Source organism: Lynx canadensis, chromosome A1, assembly GCF_007474595.2.
Source record: "Lynx canadensis isolate LIC74 chromosome A1, mLynCan4.pri.v2, whole genome shotgun sequence".
NCBI lineage: Eukaryota > Metazoa > Chordata > Mammalia > Carnivora > Felidae > Lynx > Lynx canadensis.
Window position 1 is genome coordinate 158,368,161 of NC_044303.2, and position 14,470 is coordinate 158,382,630.

Consider the following 14,470-nt stretch of genomic DNA (forward strand, 5'->3'; position numbering starts at 1 on the left):
ATGAGCCAAGACTGATACATTATTATTAACTAAAGTTCATACTTGATTCATGTTTTCTTAATTTTTACCTAATATCCTTTTTCTGTTCCTTGATTCCATCTAGGCCACTCCATTACATTTTGTTGTTATGTCGGATATTTTATTGACTATGCTTCAGTTGGGATTTGTCTGATGGTTTAAGATTAGACTGGGGTTATGGGTTTGACCACAGAGGGAGAGTGCTATTCTCATCACATCTGAAGGGTACATACTATTAGCATGACTTATCACTGTTAATGTTGACCTTGATTACCTGGCTGTGGTATTTTTTGTCATATTTTCGCACTATAAAGCTACACATTTTTCTTCCCTTTTCATTCTGTGTTTTTGGAAGGGAAGTCACTATGCATGACCTATACTTAAGGAGTGGGGGATTATGTTCCCTGTCCTAGAGGGTGGAGCATCTGAATTATTTAGTATTCTTCTGCATGGGAGTTTGATCTCTTCTTCTCCGTAGTTCAGATTTTGCTGCCGATGGGTTAAAGAATTTTTAAGTTTTATTTTCATTTTTTAGTATTGTGGATAGGGATTATGGACAAGAACCAACATTCTATCTAAATTTAAAAAGTCTTACAACATGTGTGTACCCACTCTTGGTTACAGAAGAGATGAGTGATGTTTCCTTATAAAAGAATGATAGGGGGAGCCTAGGTGGCTCAGTTGGTTAAGCATCCAGCTTCGGCTTACATCATGATCTTGGGGTATCTGAGTTCAAGCCCTACTTCAGGCTCTGTGCTGACAGCTCAGAGCCTGGAGTCTGCTTCACATTCTGTATCTCCCTCTCTCTCTGTCCTTCCCCCACTCGTGCACGCTCTCTCTCTCTCAAAAAAATGAATAAACATTAAAAAAAATGAATGATAGGAACTAGTAGGAAGGGATAATGGTGGCCTGTTTCCCAGAGCAATGGATGGTCCCTGCCCATCACACATGAGAGGCTGTACAGTTTTAAATAAGTAGTATGTTTGGTTGGTTCCATACCTTCATAACAAATTCAGCTTGAAGGGAAATAATGGGAAATATGGTCATGGCCAAGTTAAGAATATAAATTTTAAAAAAGAAGACAAATTTTCCCTTTCATGTTTTGTCAGACCTTTTTTCACATAAATTTTCATAAAAACTCGTGGGATTATTAGGGACTGGGAGAGGTGTGTATAGAAGGAAATCTCGGTGGCTCTTGCCTTGGGCATGCTGTGTCACTTCCCACAGTCAATGAGGGGCCCGGTCCACTCTCCTACATTCCTGCCTGCCTCTTAGATGCCCCATACCTTCCCCCAGGCAGCTTTCTGTGACACATAGTCAGGTTAAATCCTCTTTCTCCTCAACTCTTCTCTCCCACCTTCCCCTCAACCTGGGTAAGACCCTCTTAGGACTTTTCTTGTTCAAACCTAAGTCCCCTGTGGCCTCTGTGTGGCTTCAGAAACTTCTACCAGCAGTAACATTCAAAGTATCTGACACTCTATAACCTAGAGCTACAACTGGGCCTTGTGCCAGGCACAATCCCTCTGGGTGTAGAGAGTCCAGTGCGAGAGAAATCACTGAAGGATATGTGAGGGGGTATGGAACCACAGCTATTTATCAACTCGAAGGGGAGTTTTTGATCTTTTAACATACAGGGAAAGTAAATATTATTAAATATATTTTGTATCATGTTGGTCATTGGAGCTTTCCAGAATTAAGCCCTAGCCTCCAGTTACTGATTACTGACATATTGCTTACACATTCTCAGGGTTGTCTTTCCAACTTGTGGAATCACTCACTGAAGCTCCAAGAAGGCATCCATTTAATTAGGGCAACCGTGTGACCAAATATTAACACGTTGCTGTTTGAACTTACCCCTGAAGCCTAATAGCCTATGTCATTATGGTCTTAGGACTAACTCATGAGATGATATGACGCCTGGGCAGCACCAGAATTGTTAAAAATGGACTGACAGAAATGTATCTGTAGTGACTCTTTTCCTACTTCAGCCTTCAAAGGAACACAGGTCAGGAAATTTATTTTCTATTGATTTCACTTGATCTCTCTCCAGCCTGTGATTTCATTGCCTATAATCACATTCATTTCTTTAGTATACTGTCTCTTCCACCTAATTTAGAGAAATGTGTGGATGTCTTGAAAATGGTACAAACTTCTGAAGAAAAAAAAATAGTTATATGTAATTTGGATGATGAATAAACTTCAAATAACTCTCTGAATATAAGCTCCAATTAGGGAGAAATAATTAAGCATGTTGGCATTGAAGAAATAAAATATTTTAAACCACTCTCTGATCTTGGTTGTGTCTCTTTTTCAAAGTCCAAAAATTAAACATAATGATGGACTAGATAAAGAAGTTTATTATTCACCATCTCGTTATGCTACTTGATGAATTGACTGGAATTTCTCAGACACCTTCTTTTCAAAGGCCCCCCTGGGGGGCACAATCCCCTCAAACCTAGTTTCTGTGATATTTTTAAACTGCATGTCACTGGGTTTAGTTGCCAAAGCAAAGGCCTTAAACTTGTTAAAATTCCTCTACCCATAAAAATTATTTGAATACTGTAAGTCTTACAATATATTTTATACTTTTACTAGTAAAATAATATGTATGTTGTAAAACTGTTTATGCAGTTCATTTGGAAATTTTTTGTGTACTGCCTTGTGAAAAATCTTCTACTGTATCTTGAATTGTTTTTTGTTGATTTCATTAGATTATGTTCACACCCCCTCCTTTGAATGGTTTGAAAAAAACTATTAAGTTCCAAAATTAAGACATATTATTTTCAATTTATAACAGAACATTTCGTTTAACTGTTTCTTGGACCAGAAAGACCTGGAATCTTGTCTGGTTTTGCCCTATCTGTGTGATCAGCAGCAAGCCACTTAACTTCCATGGGTCATGATTATCTCATCTGTAAAGGAAGGGCTTGGACTAGATAATTTCTAAGATTGCTCCAGCTTTATAATTTGGATGATAGGATTTGATCTGGCAAATCTCCCAGAAGGATATTCTCTGAGTTTGAGAAGGCTGTCCTAATTTGACCATGGATGTTTTGAATTTGGAAAAACCTCTTTGAAAACTCCCAAAAGACATACTCCCAAAAGCATACTCACTGGCTCTAGAGGCCTGATGTCCTAAACCGTCCTTCTGTTACACCACTCAGACAGCAGGTCGGGGTGCCACGGATGCCACACTCACAGCATCATGGCAGCAGGGAGCTGGCTACACACAAGAAGCATGAAACTGCCAGCAAAAGCATTGTTCATAAAGAGAACTTCAGCTGAGAGCTGAGTTCAAAAATTTTCAGCCCAATACACCAGCAGTTGGCTTTCTCACTTTTCTTGGTTGTGTTATGTTAGCATTTTTTTACTTTCTGAGCCTTTGTGTGCAAGCCATGGTGTTTACAGAAATAGATGCATAAAAAATACAAATCAAAATGTCATATCCTGTAAACATAATATAAGCTGATTATTTTAAATGTTTTCTTTACTCAAGCAGGTGGATTTAGGGCATGACAGCAATAATAACCATTCATCTAAAGAACAGATTTTGATCAAGGAAGTCTCCAATTGGTTCCATATATAATCTTTACTCTTAATTTTCCCAGGGCAAAAATTGCACAAAAGAAACAAACTGCAGCTCTTGAAATATAATACCAGTGGAAAAACAAACAAACAAGCAAAAACCAAATAAAATCTCGAGACAAAAACTGGCCTAACCATGACAACTAGAACTTAAATAAGATCTTGCCACACCTTTGCAGCCACCCATATCCAGTCTGTATCCTGGAAAGACTTATGACTAACCAAAGAGACGGGAGACCATGAAAAGAGTCAGTCATGGATTGGTAAGCACAGATTGATCCAGGGAAGACTTACAGTGAATTTTATTTCAATGCCTTTTATTGTTTTTTTATCATACAATCTGTGTCTGTCAGCAACAGCCTTTGACTGCTTCTTTTGCCGATCTGAAATGCTAGGAGGATCCTTGTTTAACCTGTTTTTAATAACTGCATCTCTATGCCACCCTCACCATCATTTCATTTGCTCTCAGGACCAGAGGTCTTTACTCACATTATGTTTAAGGATCTATTATAATATGATTAAGGGGGATGGGTGGTAATTATACAGGAAATGAAAAATCAAGAATCTTATGTTTCTGTCCTGGGTAAGGACTGTAAATTACAGTTCTGCCACAGCGGCCTTCTCTCCCATAGGGTTACTGTTATGAGAACACTGGTTACAGCACATTTGACGATTTATGGTTTATATTTATCATATGAATGTGCAGTAAGCACTGACATCTGATATGTAAGCAGAAGTAGATGCTGCAGTTAATCACAAGAGATTTCCTATGAAAGATTGATAAATGTGTATTTCATGAAAATGATTGTCAGCACTACTTTAAGTAGATAATGCTGCCCTTAGTGAGGAGAATGTAGAATAAATGGCAGTTGTTTTTATTTCATGCCACAGTCTGTGTGTTGAAAGTTAGGTTAATTACCCTGATTATATGATTAATGCTTAGATTTAGTAGCACTCATAATTTTGCATTTTGTGACCTTCAGTTGTTCAAGCCAGCTGTTTTGCTTGCCAGGTGTGCTCAAACTGGCAAAAGTCTAGGACCCAGCTAAAGTGTGATGTGGACTTACCTTTAGACTTAAAAAGAAAAAAATTAAATCATGAGATTCCACTGTGGTGAATATACTGTAATTTTTTTAAAATGCTAATGAAATCCCCACAACATGTTCAAAGCTAAACAGCAGAGAGGATGTGGACCATGCTTATTCTTTACAGTCTAGGTACTTGGGAGACCCTTTGCGTTAGCACCTTCTGCTGTGTGCCTTCCTCTCTCCCTACCTGGGGAGGCTGGTGTAGGTAGGGCTAACCTTACCTGTGGTGACAGTAGGTAGCCTCCTTTCTAATGCTACTTTCCTTCTATTAATTTGTCCTTATTAAACTCTTATCTACCAATTGCTTGGTAGGTAGACAGATAGATCGATAGATAGATGTATGTATAATTTACTCAAGTGATAAAATGTATTGAGTACATTTGTGTACAAGCTATGTAGAATATAGAAAAAGTAAATATATCAGTCCTTTGCTCACAGAGATGTGTGGGAGATGAGACATAGTCATATATAAATATAATATAAGGTATAGAGTGTCAACTGCCATAAAAAGGAAAGAGCTGAAGTACTCTTTCCTATGGATTAAAATGAAGCTATATTCAGGGTACAACCTCATTTTGGCTCCAGTCTGGACAACTGATCTGGCTAGCCCATCATCTAGCAGAATCTAAAACAGTAGAACCCATGAGGAGTAAGATTTGCTGGAGGAAGCATTACAAGATAAGATCAGGAAGATGGTTGACTCACCGAGTTCTGTTTTGTTCTGTGCAATGGGGGCACAGAAGAGAACAGACAGACATGGTCTCCCACAGTCTGGAAGTAGTTTTAATGAAGAACATGATCAACCAGAAAGCAGAAGGAGGGTGTGTAGAGGAAATAGACAAAACAAACAAAGAAGCAAACAAATGGTACCTGGTTGCAGTCCTGTCTTGGGTTGGCCAAGAATGTGAATAAATGTTATATGCCTGGATCAAGTATTTTCCATTTTTCTCTCTCTTTTTGCACTGAGTCTGTGAGTTAGGAAGAAGTACCAGGTGTTGTAGTGGGACATAGATCCTGGAATGGTCCAGGACTGACATGAGGAAGGCTAAGGGAGCCTTGGTGAGACATGAAAATTGGGAATTCGGAGAAGGGATGTACACATGGTTTGATACTGAAGTTACTGCCATTTAATGGTTATATTTGTAAATATCTTGATTTTGAGAAGATTAGAAGTGGCTGAGGAGAAATGAAAGGCTCTGAGAGTGGTCAGGCAAGTGGGTGATAGGAGAGGAGAAAGTGTGAGTAGAAATCTGACAACTCAGCAGATTCGTCAGTCTTTTTTCCCACTAGGTAAAGAAACATAGTCTTTGGGTTGGTGGTAAGGGAAGACAGAAGAAATGGAGAAAAAAGATAGAGCAGAAACCTGAGCCACAGCTGGATTGAGGGCCCGTTCACTGGTGAGAATGTGTGTGACAGGGGTGGGAGGGGAGGTGCGAGGGTAGAGATGGACTAAGTCTATATGGAAATATACTAAGAATGTTAAAGAGTCATATAATGTAAGAATCAATTGTATGTATTGTTTCCATTTATGTTTCACGTCTTCCCTCCAGTCCTGCTTCCCTTCCTTCCTTCCATCCCCTTTCTTTTTCTTTTTTTAAGTGCTGATTAGGGTATATAAGTTTTTCTTTTTCCCTTGCTAAGTAAATGCCCATCTACCCCGTGGTGTGCTGCCAAGGAAATAAATTCATGTGTATGTACATACATTTATTATAAAGTCTTCTGGTATATATAAAAGATTTGTTACAAATAACAAAGTATAAATATTCTTTATTGTAAATTTCATATTAGTCAGTTGATTCTTATGGACTGCTTTTATTGATTTTTAGTATTCTAGTATTCTTAGTATTCTTAGCCAACCTATGGTTGCAACTGATGAAAGAACATAGTCTTGACATGAACATCACTTGTATTTTCATGTGAGCTAACAGATAAAACAAAGATGACTCAGCAAAGACCTGCGTCATAATTTCAGTTCATCTATGGCATGAATGGATGCTGAAGTAGCTAATAATTTTTGAATACTGTAAGAACATTTCCTGAAGCTTTTTGGGTTTTTTTGTTTGTTTTTAGTTACTCATAAAGATGACACCTTTTTGATTTAATCTACATTCTTCACATTTTCTCACTTTCATTATTCATTAACATTCTCATCACTTTATTAAATCTAGAAAATTAACAAAACAATCAATCAAGCCCTGACTGGTAGCTTTTGTCAATTTCCATGGTATAAATACTTAAGCATGGTGTCAACGACATACGCAATTGGAGAGAAAAGTGCAGCAGCACCCCATTACACAATATTTTCTCCATTCAGATACAGTAGATGTAAATAACCCCAAGAGCAGGGATAACAATAAATGTAGTAAAATAATTAAGAAAATGATGATTTTTGAGTTTTTTAAGATTTATTGTAATATATGTTTGAGAATTCATTATGTTTTTTTTAATGAATTTAGTTGTAAATTTCTATGATTTAGTTTTTAATAATGGCAGTGTTTCACAAATTATTTGAGAAATTCTTGAAAATTCAACAATCAGCTCTCTTGGGCCAGAATGAGTCTCCTTTTGCACAGCAGTGGGTCTGTCCATCCTTCTAGCAGTGTGTCCTCCAGGTCATGTCTCAATTTCTGTGTCCTAGGACAGCTCTCTGCTTTGACAGGCTATTCAGGAGCCACCAAAGCAAATGACTTAAGTGTTCCATACAAATATCTTCTTTTAGAAGGGAAAGCTTCTGAGTTGTATCTTAAAATGATGGAATTTATAATTATTTTCATTTTCAAAAAGTTTGTTGAATACTTAACTGTAGATAGTTTAACTGCAGAGTAACATTGGCACACATGGGGTTGATTTAAATAGTGTAGACAAGAAGGTAGATCATGCAAGTCCCACACTTTTTGTCCTCCTCCATGCATTCAGATTTCTAAGAAATTAATAAACCTAATTGCAGGTTTTGTGTTAGTAGTATAGACCATTGGGATTATTGAATATGATGTTCTAGATTATTCATTAGTGATCCCAAATGTAATTGGTTTAGAGTAATCCAGCATCTAAAGTATGAATTCCACATATGAAGCTGGGATGTGGGAGCAAGTCTCCTAGGAAGTGAGTGAGTATCACCACCAATTCAGTGCCCTTCCATCTCTGTTTATAGGCCTCTATGCTTGTAAAATGTTGACCATCTTTCTGCAAGAAGAAGGCCAGTTGCTACTTCCAGTGATGGATGTGTATGGAAAAGTTCTAAGAGTAAGAAAGAAATGGCTTTTGTACATGTCTTAAATATTTCAGAATAAATTAAAAAACACAGAGAGAATAATAATTCATAGACATAGATATGTGTTGTTTAAGTTGCAAAAAACAAATTCCTTTTCAGTTAAACAGAAAAGGAATTCACTAAAGAATATCGTATAGTTCATAGATTCTCTAGAAGAGCCAAGGAATCAGGCTTAGAGGCCATGCATTCAGGAACAGTGCCTAAAGAAGACTACTGACTGCTCCAGCTGAAGCCACACTGCCATCATTACTCAACACAGATACCATAACTTCCATTGCTGATTCTGGTCAGTGGATGCCAGAATTTCTACCATGGTTGCACCCAAATGCTGGGTACCTATCCAACTATACTCACCAGAAGATGAATTTTAGGTGGTTTCTGCTTATGAATTCACAGTGTTCTCTTATGAATCCAAGTTGCATGGGGATGTTTCTTGTTGGTAGTCATAGTAAAATAGGTACCTGGTATCTAGGAAAGTGAGTTTCTGGCTTCTACTTTGTGGAAGTGTGACAAAAAAGCTTGAGATTGCTCAAGATGTTCAAAAGATTTGGGGTGGCCCCAAAAACTGACAAAGATCTACTGCACAAGAACTGACAAGAGTGAGATGTTAAACTGGAGGTAATGTAGCACCTAAAATGGTAGAAATTTCATACTATATTATTTGCATTTGTGGGATTTAACAAGGGTCTGCATGAATGTCAAATGTGTTCGGTACTATGACATAAAACCTGAACAATTTGCAAAAAGTACAAGAAAAATTGTCACTGGAATAATGATATTGACAAGGAATTTTTAAAAATATATATATTGATCTCTACATTATATATACACACATATATATACATACACACACACACACACACACACACACACACACACACATATATGTTATGTCTACACCAAGGTGGGGCTCCAACTCACAACCTGAGATCAAGAGTCTCATGCTCTTCTGACTGAGCCAGCCAGGCACCCCTCCTGAGATTGCTTTTTAAATTGCTTTATTAATATCATATTATGAAAAGAATAGTTTTTCCCAAAACTGGGTGAAATTGCCCTATGGACAGTAAGTTTTACACTGAGACAAAACAATAATTACAAACTCTTAAGTGGAAACACCAAAAGTTTTACAGAAAAAGTAAATCACAAAACTACAAGCTTATAGAACATAGGCCACGTTATTAACCTCAGGGAAACCTTAGCATTCAAGGTATAAGGCAAAAGTCATAATAATTATCAGGTTCAGGAGTTTGGAAGTGCCTCCTGTGCTGCTCCTTACTCTTTCTTCTGATTTACATCATCTGTCCTAGGAACTTTCCCACAACATCTCCCACTTCATTGTGATCAATATGCTTGTTAGGTATGGCTCATCAAAAATTAGGGACAAGTCATGTCACTCACTCCAGGTTGACATTTCCTCCACAGTTCTGGCCTTCACTCCCTCCCAAACTGCATAATTCCTCTCTGTCCTGCATGGGGCTCTCTTTTTCTCCTTCATTTTCCTGTTAGGCATTTTCCATCTTGACATTTTTCACCCCTTGTTTCTCTTTGGACACCATTGCTCCTGGGCCTATCTTTGCAGTCTTCTCCTTCTCCTAGTTCTAACCACCGTTGCGGTGCTAAGACACTTAGATACCCACACCTGGTTCCCTTCTGCCTCCTACTTTTTGGGCCCACCCCTGGCCCGCACACCCTCAGGGACACCCAGAGCAGGTATTGAGAAGGGAGCAATGGAGCAAGCGATGCCTAGGTCTGGACAAGGAATTTTAATTAAATTGCAGAAGTTTAACATTTGGCGTAAAATAGATAATATAGTAACCCAATTGGAATACCCTCAAATACTAATACCAGAAATTCTGAAAATGTGTCTAGAAGAGATAGATATTATGACAGCATTTAGAGGATATTGGTAACTATTTGGTACATGGGATAGTAATTTACATTGTATGGAAGTTTTACAATATGAAAAAGGCTTTATGTAAGTTGCTGTTTTGAACACGAAAAATCTATTAGGTATTTGAGTTTCTATTTTCATTGTTATAGTTTAGGAATTTATTTTTATGTTTTTAATGTTTATTTATTTTTGAGAGAGACAGAGACAGAATGTGAGTGGGTTAGGGCCAGAGAGAGACACACACACAGAATCCAAAGCAGGCTCCAGGCTCTGAGCTGTCAGCACAGAGCCCGGTGTGGGGCTCGAACTCACAAGCTGTGAGATCATGACCTGAGCCGAAGTCAGATGCTCAACTGACTGAGCCACCCAGGTGCCCCTATAGTTTAGGAATTTAAACTGAAGAGGTCAACGGGTTTTTTTTTAAGTTTTATTTAAGTTTATTTATTTATTTTGAGACAGAGAGAGAGAGCGAGAGCGCGCATGCCTACAATCAGGGGAAGCACAGAGAGAGAAGGAGAGAGAAAGAACCCCAAGCAGGCTCCACACTGTCAGCACAGAGCCCAGTGTGGGCTCAAACTCACAAATCAAACGGTGGGACCATGACCAGAACCGAAATCAAGAGCCAGATGCTTAACCCACTAAGAAACCCAGACACCCTGAGAGGTTAACTTTTTAAAGTCACGTGCCTACTGATTCATCTTGAACTCAAGTCTCATGAAGGTAGCCACTTCAGAGACTCTGGATAAAGGGCACGCTATCAAGCATAATAGCACAGAGGACATTATGCAGAGAGATATTGAGATTCCTGAGAGTCTCTTTGGGCTGCCCAAACTTAGCAATTTCCTCTGGTCTGATTATTTGGTTCTGTTTCAATAAAGGAAGTCTGGTTCTGATTCTTCCTGGACCATACACTAGCAGGTCAGGTTACTGCTATGAAGTTCATCCTCTAATTTGCACAGTTTATTAACTAACCAATCCACAGACATTTGTTGCATAGCTGTGAACAAGATCTTATGCCAGTTGTTTGCAATTATTCTTTCCCCTCTCCATGCACTTGAGATCACTCTTGCTCTTCCTTATGAGGGGATGGAAAAGCAAGTCACAATCATCTCTCTGTATGGCAAGTCTACCTCTAGTTGAATTATAAAAGTTTAATGTTTAGACACAGGTTATAATTTAGTTTGATGCGTTTTCCTCCCTAGTTAGAGTTGGTAATTTAAAATTAGGACCCTTTTTTTGGTCTAATTTGTTTAAAAACTTTTAGAGGTAATACAATTTCTCTCTTCTGGCTCATGATTTGTAATCTTGTTAATCTTCTCTTTCTAATCAATCAAAATGAGTAAAAGCTGTAATTACATGGTTTTACTGTAGAATTAATTGGATCTGACCATTCATACTCCTTATAATTGGTTTCCCGAATGGGGTGTGTGGTATTCTAACATCTCACCCAAGTATGCAGTTAAATATTTTCAACCTTCTATAAATTCAAAAACTTTCCTCCTCAATTAATCCTTTTCTATTCATTTCAGATTCATCTAGGCTAACTGATATTAATAGTTTCCTATCAAGTCAATAGGAAGATAACACATTTTTTTGCCTTTAAAAAATGCTATTAAATTTTAACTTCAGCTTTATTTTTAAAAATTAATTAATTTATTTTTTAATTTACATCCAACTTAGTTAGCATACAGTGCAACAATGATTTCAGGAATAGGTTCCAGTGATTCATCCCCTATGTATAACACCCTGTCCTTGTCCCAACAAGTGTCTTCCTTAATGCACCTTACCCATTTAGCCCATCCCCCCCTCCCATAACCCCTCCAGCACCCTTCTGTTTGTTCTCTATATTTAAGTGTCTTTTATGTTTTGTTTCCCTCCTTGTTTTTATATTATTTTTCTTCCTTTCCCTTATGTTCATGTTTTTTATCTTAAATTTCTCATATGAGTGAAGTCATATGATATTTGTCTTTCTCTGACTGACTCATTTCACTTAGCATAATACCCTCCAGTTCCATCCACGTCATTGCAAATGGCAAGGTTTCATTCCTTTTTGATTGCCGAGTAATACTCCATTGTATATATACCACATCTTCTTTATCCATTCATCCGGTGATGGACATTTGGGATCTTTCCATACTTTAGCTATTGTTGATAGTGCTGCTATAAACATGGGGGTGCATGTGTCCCTTCGAGACAGCACACCTGTATCCCTTGGGTAAATGCCTAGTAGTGCAATTGCTGGGTCATAGGGTAGTTCTATTTTCAGTTTTTTGAGGAACCCCCATACTGTTTTCCAGAGGGGCTGCACCAGCTTGCATTGTCACCAACGATGCAAAAGAAATCCTCTTTTTCCGCATCCTCGCCAACATCTGTTGTTGCCTGTGTTGTTAATGTTAGCCATTCTGACAGGTGTAAGGTGGTATCTCGTTGTGGTTTTGATTTGTATTTCCCTGATGATGAGTGAGGTGGAGCATTTTTTCATGTGAGGAGACAACACATTTTGACTGGATTTTTAATTTATGCAAGAAACCATTTAGCTTCAGATATATCTTTTCATGTATCAAACCAAAAGAAAACCAATGAAAGCTCTTCAAATTTATGAAACAAGACTTTCAGTACATTTATTATTAGTACTCTAATGATAATCCTCAGAAAATGGAGTATAAACTAATTATAAAATAACACACTTGAGTTAATGAAGTCACTACAATACATAATAATAGTTTTCCATTGGTTAGGATTCTTTAGTTGATAAGAACCTACTGGTACATGTGAATTTTTGGTGAAGTGCAAGCAACCAGTGCCAGTGAAACCATCCTACTAGCCACGATGATAATTGTTCTTTGTTGTACATTCGTTTAAAAAAAATTTTATTGACCATCTGCTAGAATGTCAAACACTCATGTAAGTTCTGCGAATGAAAAGTACTGAAAAAGACATACAAGGTCCCTGTTTTCATGAAGGCTATTATTGAGAAGGGCAGAACTAAAAACCTAGTAAACACAGAAATGATTAAGATAATATCAAAGACATAGACTTGTAATGAAGGTGGTAAGCATAGCAATGGGATAAAAAGTGACCGGGGTAGATCTACATGGGATTGTTGGCTATGTCCCTTCTGAGGCAGTGACATTTTGCTAAGACTTGGATAACAAAAGGCAACTATGGAACAATCTGTTAGCTTTCACACAGATGCTGCTTATTTATGTTTTAATGGTTAGTCTAGAGTGATGCTTCTACTCAATAGTTTTAGAAATGCGATAGTTTTCTCACACTGTTGACTTTATTACAGTACATCCTGATTATTCTTTTAAAATATTTTTATGCCACTTCTAAGGGTTCAGTGCTAATTTCCTTATGAGTTCCTTTGAAACTTAAATACTGATGGATAATTTCACAAATACCAGTATGCCTCTAGTTATGTCACTGCCTTACAGCAATGACAGTCCAAATGGGTAAGTGCTGCTATGGAAAACACAGGATACTAGAGCCTGTCTAGCTCTGTTTTGGAGACCAGGTTAAGATTTTCTGAAATAAGAGACTTCTAAATTGGATCTTGAAGGACAAAGAGAAGTGTCCCAGAGAAAGGAGCAGGGGAGCAGGAGAGAAAAGTCTTCGACATGGAGGAACGTGTGCACAGGCCCCCAGGGAGAGAGAACATGGTACATTTAAGAAACCACATATAATCTGCATTTGGCCGAATTATATAGCATACAAGCACAATTATAAAATGAGAGAGAGGATGCTAGCAGAATGAGCAGAAGTCAATAACAGAGGGTCTAGTAAGACTTGTTAAAGAGGTAGGACTTTAGAGCTGAAGAAAAAGAAAATATTCATTCATTCAACACATTTTTATTAAATACCTCCTATGCACCATGCACTATTCTAGGCACTGGGAATACATCAGTGAACAGACAGAAATCCCTACCTTCATTCTGTCTATATTCTAGAGGCAAGGGAAAGTAGATAATAAACATCAATTCTTTTTTATTTTTGGCTACCCTCATTTCTTTCTTCTTTCTTTCTTTCTTTCTTTCTTTCTTTCTTTCTTTCTTTCTTTCTTTCTTTTCTTTATTGAGTATAGTTGACACACAATGTCATATTAGTTTCAGGTGTACAACAGTGATTGACAAATTTATAGACTATGCTATGCTCACCACAAGTGTAGCTATCATCTGTCACCATAGAACATTATTACAATATCATTAGCAGTATTCTTTATGCTGTGCCTTTTGTTCCCATGACTTAATTCATCCATAACTGGAAGCCTGTGTCTCCCGCTCCCCTTCACCCATTTTGCCCAGCCTCCCCTCCCCACTGGCAGCCATCAGTTTGTTCTCTGTATTTTCACACCTCGTTCTGCTTTTTGTTTGTTCATTTTTTTTTAAGATTCCACACATAAATGAAATCATATGGTATTTGTCTTCTTCAGTCTGAATTATTTACATAATACCCTCTAGGTCCATCCATGTTGTCGCGTGTGGCACGATCTCATCCTTTTTTATGGCTAAGTAATATTAATCAAGTAAAATGCTAAGGTTTTGAGGATTTTTGAGCTGGATATAATATGGAAGAAATCTTTCAACCAGGAGCACTTGACAGATTATAGGTTAATAC

The 14,470-nt window shown here is 37.7% G+C and overlaps 1 long non-coding RNA gene and 1 pseudogene across 2 annotated transcripts in view; one reads left to right on the forward strand and one right to left on the reverse strand.

The window, feature by feature from the left end:
• LOC115520669 overlaps positions 1-14,470 on the forward strand; it is a 44,364-nt gene that overhangs the window by 13,083 nt on the left and 16,811 nt on the right. Inside the window, exons 2-4 of one of the 2 annotated variants that reach the window (XR_004344149.1) lie at positions 1,910-2,023; positions 3,627-3,866; positions 7,843-7,934. This is a non-coding gene — a long non-coding RNA (uncharacterized LOC115520669). The remainder of the gene's footprint in view (positions 1-1,909; positions 2,024-3,626; positions 3,867-7,842; positions 7,935-14,470) is intronic. The other variant, XR_004344150.1, reaches the window with a different exon arrangement.
• Positions 9,165-9,518, reverse strand: LOC115520652 (annotated as a pseudogene).